We start from the raw sequence: 9,881 nt of genomic DNA on the forward strand, positions 1-9,881 counted from the left end.
GGAGGTCGGGGAGACCTCGGGCGCGCGCCCTCGCGAGCCAGGCAGCCTGAGTACAGGTGGGGAGCCGTCCCGCCGCCCTGCAGCAGCCCCGCAGGCTTGGAGAAGACCCACGGGCGCCGGGCGTCCTCCAGGGCAGAAAGCACCACTGCAGCCCGGCGGCCTGGGCCTCGGGCGGGCGAGCTGCACTCCGCCTCTGGGAGCTCGCGGGGAGTCGGGGTGCACACCCCGTCCTGCCCCACATTCCCTGTCCCCGGGGCTCCGCGTCCCCGGCGGAGCCGCGCGCACTTCCCCGGAGAGAGTTCACAGTCTCCCCGCAAGTCGGACCCCGCGGGAGGGGACGGGGAGAAGGGACACTCACCTCCCGAAGCCCGGATCGCCTCGGGATCTGAAGTTCAAGTGTCTGTCCCAGCCGCGGACCCGTGCGTCTGTATTTAGGTATTTACTCTCGTTCCTTCCAATGTCTGAGCTTCCCCTTCGCGTTGTGCCTCTGGTGAAAACAGGACATCCCCTTCGGCCACCCCCAGACAAATAGCGTACACTAGTGGGGGAGCAACGGGGCGGGGGGAGAAGCCGGCTCCGAGGGGGAGGAGGAAAGGAGAGGAGCCAAAACTCTGGACTAAGACAGGGGTGGGGAAAAAGTGGAAGAAAAGAAAAAGAGAGCGCGCGCACAGCCACCGCTGTCGCCACTGCCCCGCTTCACCCTAAGCTCTTTCCCCCTCTGAACCGGAGCGACAACTTCACGTGGACAGGCTCGAAGTTTTGCGCGGAAGCCGGGAGCGGCGGAGCGTGCGCCGCGCGGCGGGCAGCCTTGCACTTGCGCGCGGGATTGGGGGCGGGGGACGCCACCGCCGTCTCCCGCGGCCACTGGAGGCCGCCTGGGGGGCCCCGGGGCGGGCGGCGCGCAGGGACCAGCTCGTTTTTATTCGACCTCGCTGACTGCCTGTTGTCATCGTTCGAGGTCCCGCGTGGGGACTGCTCGGGACCCTTGGCGTCCCCGGTGGCACCGCAGTAATCTCCGCGTCCTCCGCGCCGCCCCCACCCCGCCCCCACGGGCCTGGCGCCGGCTGCTGCCACCCGCGTTTGAGGGGAGGGACCCGCAACCGCACTCCTCTCCCCGGGCGAGGGCACCGCTGTCTGCCCCCACCTGCTTCTGCGGGACAGCCTAGGGGTTGCCTCCCACTCCGCCGCTACCCAGTCTCCCCGGGTGTAGGCCACTTCGGGCCCCCTGCCGGATTCCTTTCCACTTACCCCAGGAGAGAAGACAGAAGGGACTTCGCCTGCTTGCAAAGACGTAAAAGAAAAACCAACCCTCGCCAGTCGGAGGGGACGAAATACCCTTTTGCGTGAAGATGTATGCTAGCATGGAGTAAGCAGTCTGGGGGTAGGCTTGCTGGGAGGGGCCTGGGCCCCTTCCAGCGCTGGGCACAGGTATAGGCATCCCTTCCAGACGCCCAAAGGTCAGGCAGCGTCAGAGCTTCCCCAGGCACATTGCTGAAGTGACATTTCAGAGCCTAAGCCTTATGCGCCTGCTTTAGGCACCCACATAAGATTTAGTATTCTATACGAGCATATGTGTATGCCACAACCAGAGGCCACGGCAAAATAGACAATAAAAAAAAATACATAAAGTTTGCATCTATTTAATCATCTCTCCCTGAAACCTATTGTCTATTCTTCTTTAATTGTCACATCCATTTAAAGTGCGTTAATTTATTGAGAATATATGTCAGTCATTACACTGGTCCCTTTTGGTAGGTGTATGCTCATTTAATTTTCACAACTCTAAGGTGGTTATTGTATAGTGGTTATTTAAGCCCTTACAAGAGATAAGGAGACTAGGCCCAAAGAAACCTAAGTAACTTCACCGAAGACAACCAAATGGTCTCTAACCCCAAAGCCTATGATTCAACAAGCCAGCTCCTCACATGGCCTTAGATGTGGCGGTACAGATTACAAGGTAACTAGTAGAATTTACTCCTATTCAAAGAAAACATAGTTTTAATGTTTTGTCAATTTACATTATTTTCCATAAAAAGTTCAGAAAAATATTTCCTCCCTTATTTCAGCTTGGTCTTTTCCAACTGCCACAAGGACTCTCGGGTTTAAAGACAAAAACCAGGGGGTGCCTGGGTGGCTCAGTGGGTTAAAGCCTCTGCCTTTGGCTCAGGTCATGATCCCAGGGTCCTGGGATTGAGCCCCGCATTGGGCTCTCTGCTCAGCAGGGAGCCTGCTTCCTCCTCTCTTTCTGTCTCTCTGCCTACTTGTGATCTGTCAAATAAATAAATAAAAATAAAATCTTTAAAACAAAAACCAGTATTGAATTGTTACCCTTACAGCTTATTTTTTTAATTAGTGAGGGATTATCCACAATTATGAACAAGCAATGGAAAAGGTGAGGTTGTAAATTTAAACTGATAAAGGCACTCTCTGCTACTTTCACCATTCCGTGGGTGTCCATCTTGCCTGCAGATTTATTTTGAAGGCCTAGACTTGCAAGAGCCGTGCTCCTTTTTCTGCTTCTCAAGGCGGAAAGGGTTCTGGTGGCGGATTTGGTGCAAAAAGCATTTGGAGCATGATCCGCAGCACGCCGTGGCATGAAGAAGATGTCGGTTAATATACACGTAAGACAGACATATCAATGAGGGGGCGCCTGGGTGGCTCAGTGAGCTAAACCTCTGCTTTCGGCTCAGGTCATGATCTCAGGAGTCTGCTTCCCCCCTCTCTTTCTGCCTTGCCTCTCTGCCTACTTGTGATCTCTGGCAAATAAATTTTTTTTAAAAAGTATCAATAGGTAGAGTTCATTAACTTTGCAGATCTTATTTTCCCCCATTTTACAGGTGAGAAAATTAAGGGCTCAGAATTTGGAGCAGCTTCCTAATAAATGGCAGACCTAAAATTCAAACCAGCCTCTGTGCAACCCCAAAGACCATACACAGCCACTGTGATGCTATTATTATTCACAGAGTAGTCAGAAAAATAGTAAGTATTTTTAGGACACTGTGTATGTTTCAGTGACTGTACCAAATACATAAAAAGTAAGTGCAAATGCTGAATTTGATTCTCTCCTCTTAAGGCCACAATTTTTATTTTTTTTTTAAAGATTTTATTTATTCATTTGACAGATAGAGATCACAAGTAGGCAGAGAGGCAGGCAGAGAGAGAGGAGGAAGCAGGCTCCCTGCCGATCAGAGAGCCCAACGTGGGGCTCGATCCCAAGACTCTGGGATCATGACCTGAGTCGAAGGCAGAGGCCTTAACCCACTGAGCCACACAGGCACCCCAAGGCCACAATTTTTAAATTTCATTTTGGTATGAAACATTACTTCTAAATAAAGCTGGGGAGATGCACAATGTGGATACAGTAAAATTTCATACTCTAGCATATTGTTCATATGGATGTAATTTTTTGCATGGTTTTTTACTCCCTTCTAAAATCAGATTTTTTACCAAGACTGACCTTGCTTTCAATTTACTTTGTTTCCATCTGATTTTTTTATATACCTTTATAAAAATGTATTTAGAGAAGTTATTTTTAAAAACCTAAAATTATATCACAGCACTAGTATTCAACTTCTTATTACTATCTTCAAGTACATCTAGTCTTAAATGTACATATATTACATGGACACTAAGAGGAGTGATATAAAATGTCATATATCAGTCCAAGTTTGAAATAAATTGAGCATAGGAAACAAAGAATTTTGAGGTTGTATAGGCAAAATGTATTGCTTGTTTAAATAAGCATTATTTCCAGCATTTCTATTGAGTATCACTGTTATAACTATTGCTCTATCCTCTGTAATAATTTAACTTATTACTTTTCTTTAAACTATTTGTATTAAAAGTTTATCTGACAAAGGAAACTTCTTATCATCATCATAAGTGGAAAAAAATCAATATTATTTACCATAAATAGAAAACAATATTACAAATGAAACTGTATTATGTAAATAAAAATTATTTATTCTAAGCCACCTAAAATTATTTCACCCACAAGTTTGAGAAACACTGATTTAAAGAATTACATTCCTCATGTCCCTCAGGCTCTCCAAAACATATTTTCAAGCCTTTCCTTTCCTTTACTGTAGAGAAACATTGAGTCCAAGATGCTTTGAGGTGTTACCTTTAAAACTCTGTTTTAATTCAATTATTGATTTCCTTGCCTAAAATATACACTTCTGAAGTTGAGGTGTCTTTTTAAAGTTAATTTATTTTTTATTGTTTTTCTTAGCATCTTACTTGTCGTCAAATTCGAACAACTCATAAGTATACAATTAAAAACCAAATTAGTCTCTAGAGAGACTATACCAGTTACCCCTCACCCTCCCCTTCCACCTGACCTCTCAAAACTTCATCATAGGCCTTAACCTCTGTCAGAGAAACTCCCAACTGTTAACCTCGTGAAGTGGCGGCATCTATTGGCCTCATCTGGTACTGCAACAAAGTTCTACAAGGCGAAGCAGGGGAGAGGAAAAAGTAAAAGACAATGAGAGGGGGTCAAAGAGCTTGAAAAGACAGATGGGAAAATCTGAAATCGTCTGGAAAATTCTGGAAGTGATTCAGAAATACTAACAGACCCTACATGACACGAATCAGGTCATCAGAATATCCATAAATGTCTTAATAATCTGAGAAAAGACATGTATTTGGGAACAAAAAAATAATGTGACTTTATGTGAAAATCAGGGGAAACCGAAGATTCCCTTATTAGTAATTCCTTTAGCCAACCGCTCCAGGGCGGGATGCTTCTACAGTTCTCATCTACTATTTGTTTATTTTTCAAGTGTGCATAGTACTGTTTGGCATTGGGTTTTATAGAAGACAAATTAAACAAACAAAGCCCTCTAGGAGCTCAGAATCCAAAACATAATTTTTATTTTAATTTCATTTAAAAGCAACCTTAAGGGAAGATCATCCTATCATTTAGTAAGAACAAAATTTAGGCTAAAATATTTTAATAAGACACTGCCTTTACCAACAAAAGAAAGCAGAAGACGGGATGCTTATAGAAATAATCCCAAAATAGATCTTTTGAGTTACTCCATTGGTGGACCTTTGAACTCCAGCTGGAAGTATACTCAGTTCTTAAAAAAAAAAAAAAAAAGAAAAGAAAAGAAAAGAAAAAGAAAGTCATTCAATTGTTTCTTAGTAAGTTCTAAGCAAACCTTTTGAGCTTTGGGAGAACGGCCTTTCAGAGGCCAGCATCCATACAATGTAGGTTTAACACTGTTTTACTCAGCTACTCTACCCATGACAGATTATGGGAACAAATGAAGATAAGACACAATTGCCCAGGAATCTAAAGTGCTATGCTGCTGAATTACGAAAATCTGTGAATAAACACACATTCTGAGTAATTTTGCGCAAACAGATCAAACTTAAAAAGGTTTCTACTGGTTTATGAAAGTGAAGAAATCGGATCTGCAAGGGACCTGTTGGGTCATTCTCTTCTGCTGGGCTCTCTGCTAAACTTCCTCATTCTTGGCAGAGTCTCTAAAGAAAAGGAAATAAATGCATACTCTCTGGGAGACAGCTTCATTATATTTACTTTTAAATTCTCTCTTGAAATTTTTTCTCCAGTTAAATCCTTTTAGTACCATATTATGCAATTCTACTCTATCTTTCATGTTTACACCCAACCTTCAGATGTTTATAAACAGATATCATGCCCACTTTTAGTCATCTGTGAGCCACGTTATACAAATGTTAGGCCTTTTAATCTTGTTTCAGCTCAGTCTCTCCAAGCCCTTAATCATTCTTATTGCTTGTCTCTGAACTATTTCCAGGTTCCTAGATGTTCATTTTTTGTTAGACGGATCCCACATTGAATGCATTGTTCCAGGTGTGGTCTCATTAGCATACTAGAAGGAGTTTCCCTTTTTTTTTCTTTTTCTTCTGTGGCCTTATGTTTTGGCTTCATTACAAACTCCCACCAACTCCTGCTACTTTACATATTCTCACAAACTTATATATAAGTTTTTTCTCTATTTTCTCTTCAACAGTTTCTTCTAGCATACTGAAACAATCTGGATTTCGCAAGTACTTTACATGCATAGTTCTAAGTGATCATAAGAGTCAATATATGAACAAATGTTTCAAATAAGGAAAGAGCTAACTAACCTCTTTTTTAATACAACTCTTAATTATATATCTTTATGATGTCCATTTACTTATAAAAGATATCCACTGATTACAATGTCAAAATCCACCAATGGTAATTCCCAAGTGTCCAAATTATGAAGGGCAAATAAATCGATTTGACAATTTTAAGATAATGCATTTGGCTTCGTTAACTCCATTACCTATTTACACTATAAAAGCTCAAAGTTAGGAAGACTGCTGTATTGCAGCTATCCATTTAGACTGAATATTTTTTAACAAAAATGTTTTACTATAACTGAAAATTTAAAGGAAACGTTCTAATGTCCATTCTTTTCACTATGTCTTAGAGCACAGACGTTTAGAAACCACGTCTTTATACATTTTTTATATTTTCGCTGTATATTCTCACCCCCACCCCAACACACATTAAAATGACTTTCCTGTTCACCTAATTCTTTTATTTGGACACCAACCATCTCAGAATAAGTTGTCAGTCCTCTCTGAGGCTACTTCTCCACCCTGTTAAATCCTAGAAACCTGACTTCATTCTCTTTTCTTTACAGAGACTGCTCTCTTTAAAATCATCAGTGGTGGGGCACCTGGGTGGTGCCAGTTAAGCGTCTGCCTTCAGCTCGGGTCATGATCCCAGGGTCCTGGGATCAAGCTCCACATCCTGCTTCCTGATCAGCAGGAAGCCTGCTTCTCCCTTTCCCACTGCCCCTGCTTGTGTTCCCTCTCTCACTGTGTCTGTCTCGGTCAAATAAATAAATAAAATCTTTAAAATAAAATAAAATCATCAGTGCTCATTCTGATGGTCATTTCTTCATCACCCTTGACTTCCGGGAAGCATTTGGTATTTTCAACAGCCTTCTGCTAACTTCCAGCAGACTTCTCCTTTTTCAATTTCCATGATTCTGTGTTTATCCCCTGATTGTACTTCTCTAGTTCCTATGGTACCACTTTCACAGAGGCCCAACCCTTAGAATTTGTCCTCACTCTTTCTGACCTTTCCTAAACAAGAAGTCAACAGGACAAGCTTAGTTTGCACTGGCAGTGTCTCCTTATCTGTCCTTGCATTTCTTTCTCACTGTTGTTTCCCCAGGCCAGATTTGCAGAACTGCCGTCCTCCTCCTCTAGGCTCTCTTCAGCTAACATATGACACAGAGATAAGTTTGTCTTTCTCTAAAGTTCAGTTCTTGTCTCAGTGAAAATACACCGTAGGTCTCAAATGTCAATTTAATAAAGTGCAAACATCTAATCCAGCAGTGAAATGCCCAGAGCAGACGTGGCAAACCAGAACCTTCCATCTTCCTTACCCTCTTATGCACAGTCCCTTGTAGCTAGCAGGGGATCGATATTTACTTACATAAGTTAATCAGTTGAAATGAGGTACTTAAATGAAGGCTGACCAAACACTTCAGGTGATAAGCTGCTCGCAATAGAGCAGACAATAATCAGTATGATGGGAATCCTCCTTTGTGTTTAATTCGTTTGTAGGTAATACCAATTCATGGAGTATCCCCTTTGCACAATTTGATACCCTTCATGCCCCAAACAACTTCCCTCTTTTGTATTCCACTTTTTACTGTTTCCCATTAGCAGAGATCTGTATGTGTTCTGTATGTGTCCTACAATCCAGGATCTGTGATGAATCATCCCAGCTTCATGACCTAATTTCCAAAGTAGTCTATGAACTCAAGAAAACAGAGACTGGGATACATGGTTCAGGAGGGGAATTTGAGGACAGGAGAGGAGGGCTGGGGCAGAAAAAGCAAGAAGAGAGGGACTCAGGATAACTGAACTTTTTTCCTTCTTTTAGTAGACCTCATGTAGTGCTGGGCACCTAAGATGGACTCATTATGATTGTACTCATTAAAAGAACTTCCTTGGGGTGTCTGGGTGGCTCAGTTGGTTAAGCATCTGCCTTAGGCTTGGGTCGTGATCTCGGGGTCCTGGGATAGAGCTCTGCATGGGCCTCCCTGCTCAGCGGGGAATCTGCTTCTCCCTCTCCCACTGCCCCTTCCCCTTGTTCATGCCCCCCATAGATAAATGAAGTTCTTAAAAAATTAAAAATAAAAGAACTTACTTGGTTTCAGACTCCCTGCTAACTTGATATTAACTAAAAGTGCACCATAGTTTCCTATCTGCAAGAAAAGGATGAGCCCACGCTCCTTTGTTTCAAGACAAAGCCTTGGGAGGCATTCATGCTGTTGCCCCTTGTCTCTGCCTCTTTGGAACAGTTGAGTGTTTAAAATGCTGTAGCCTTTTTCTCTTTAACCTTTAGAAAAGAGGCAATCTAAATAATAACAATGGATCTCCCAGCCCCTCCCCACCATTGAATCAATGAAGCTATTTTAAAGGAAAGAAACCTATAAACATTTACAATTCCTCTCCCAAATTGGCTCATTGCCAAAAAATTATTCCTAATAGCCAGGACTGAAACCACCTAAGACATCAGTCCTGAGGAACCCAAGAGCCTAGTGTCATGGCCTGCTTTTCACCCTGGGTTTTAGGATATCAAATTCTTAAGTCCCTCTTCTTTCACTGTCAGATCCTTTCCCCAGTCCTCTGATTCCCAGAGCTGCTCTTTGGTGAGTAGCGCCCCACTGACAAGCTCCCCATGGGAACTTTCTTTTCCTTGGCTTCTGTGGTTCAGCTCCAGCCTTGGTCACCTCCAGCCCTCTGGCCTCTCCTTTACCTTTGTCTTGAATCCATTCTGGCCATTTAAATGTGGATGTCCCTTAACACCTGCTCTTAGCATTCAAGTATGCTTAGTCAATGTAAGGAGGACAGAGATGAGCCAGACCTGCCACCGTCCTCCAGAAAACTTCAGTCTAGGGCAGAAAATAAGGCATTTCAACACAGTTACTACATGAGAGAGAAAGTGTTCAGCTTTAGAGAAATATTGACAAGCATACTGCTTTAGTTCAGAACAGTGAGAGTTTGCTTCCACCTGAGGGAAGAAAGGAGGTGGCATTTGGATCTGGCGTTTAGATCATGAAGAGTGTTATGCCTAGGAATATGTGTAATTCCAAATAAGAAAAACAGAAGCCATTGTCCCTCCATTCCAGCCTCCTCCAGAACAAGATACTCTTCTCCCCGTGTTCCCTTACCTATTAATGGCACCAATAACCTCGCAGCCACCCAGAGGTACAAATGAGTCCTTTCATTCCTTAGCCCCCGTCATCCAATCAGTTGCTGAATCCTAGAGGTCTCACTTCTGTGATAAGCTTTGCTTTATCCCTTCCTCTGTGTTTTTTAATGCTAACTTAATCTCTGCTTCAGTAGCTTTCACATAGAGTATTTAAATAGCCATACAATTGGTTTTCCCATTTCTAATGCCTTTCCCCACTTCTATCAGATTACTCATTTTACAACACAGTTCTGTTCATGCCACTACTTTATTTGGGGGAGAGGGAAATCAGCCTTTAAGCTCACATTCCAGAGCTCTCACTCTTGTCCCATCCCGTCTTTCCAACACAGATTTGCTTGGCTCTCGGTCCCTCTGCCACCCCACCACAGACAATCTTGGCTCTTCTGTGAGCTTCTCCACAGTTGGCTGTTAGGTGTAGATAATTGTCTACCTAGGATGATGGTTACTTATGACATTTTATTACCTTTGTATCCTCTGGAGTGCTTAATGTAGAATTTTATACTTGGTAGGCACGACAGAAAAATGGGCTGAATAAATCAATGATAATTATTTAATAAACATACTGAGTATACATACTGTCTGAGCCTCCATGTACTGTCTGGGTCCCAGTGAAATATACCTTTGT

General features: G+C 43.3%; 1 long non-coding RNA gene across 1 annotated transcript in view; it reads right to left on the reverse strand.

Annotated features, from left to right (window-relative positions):
- Positions 1-776, reverse strand: part of LOC122906528 — a 135,197-nt gene extending 134,421 nt beyond the window's left edge. The window contains exon 1 of the long non-coding RNA XR_006384556.1: positions 359-776. This is a non-coding gene — a long non-coding RNA (uncharacterized LOC122906528). The remainder of the gene's footprint in view (positions 1-358) is intronic.
- Between the last annotated feature and the right edge of the window lie 9,105 nt (positions 777-9,881).

Source organism: Neovison vison, chromosome 1 (genome assembly GCF_020171115.1).
Source record: "Neovison vison isolate M4711 chromosome 1, ASM_NN_V1, whole genome shotgun sequence".
Lineage (NCBI taxonomy): Eukaryota > Metazoa > Chordata > Mammalia > Carnivora > Mustelidae > Neogale > Neogale vison.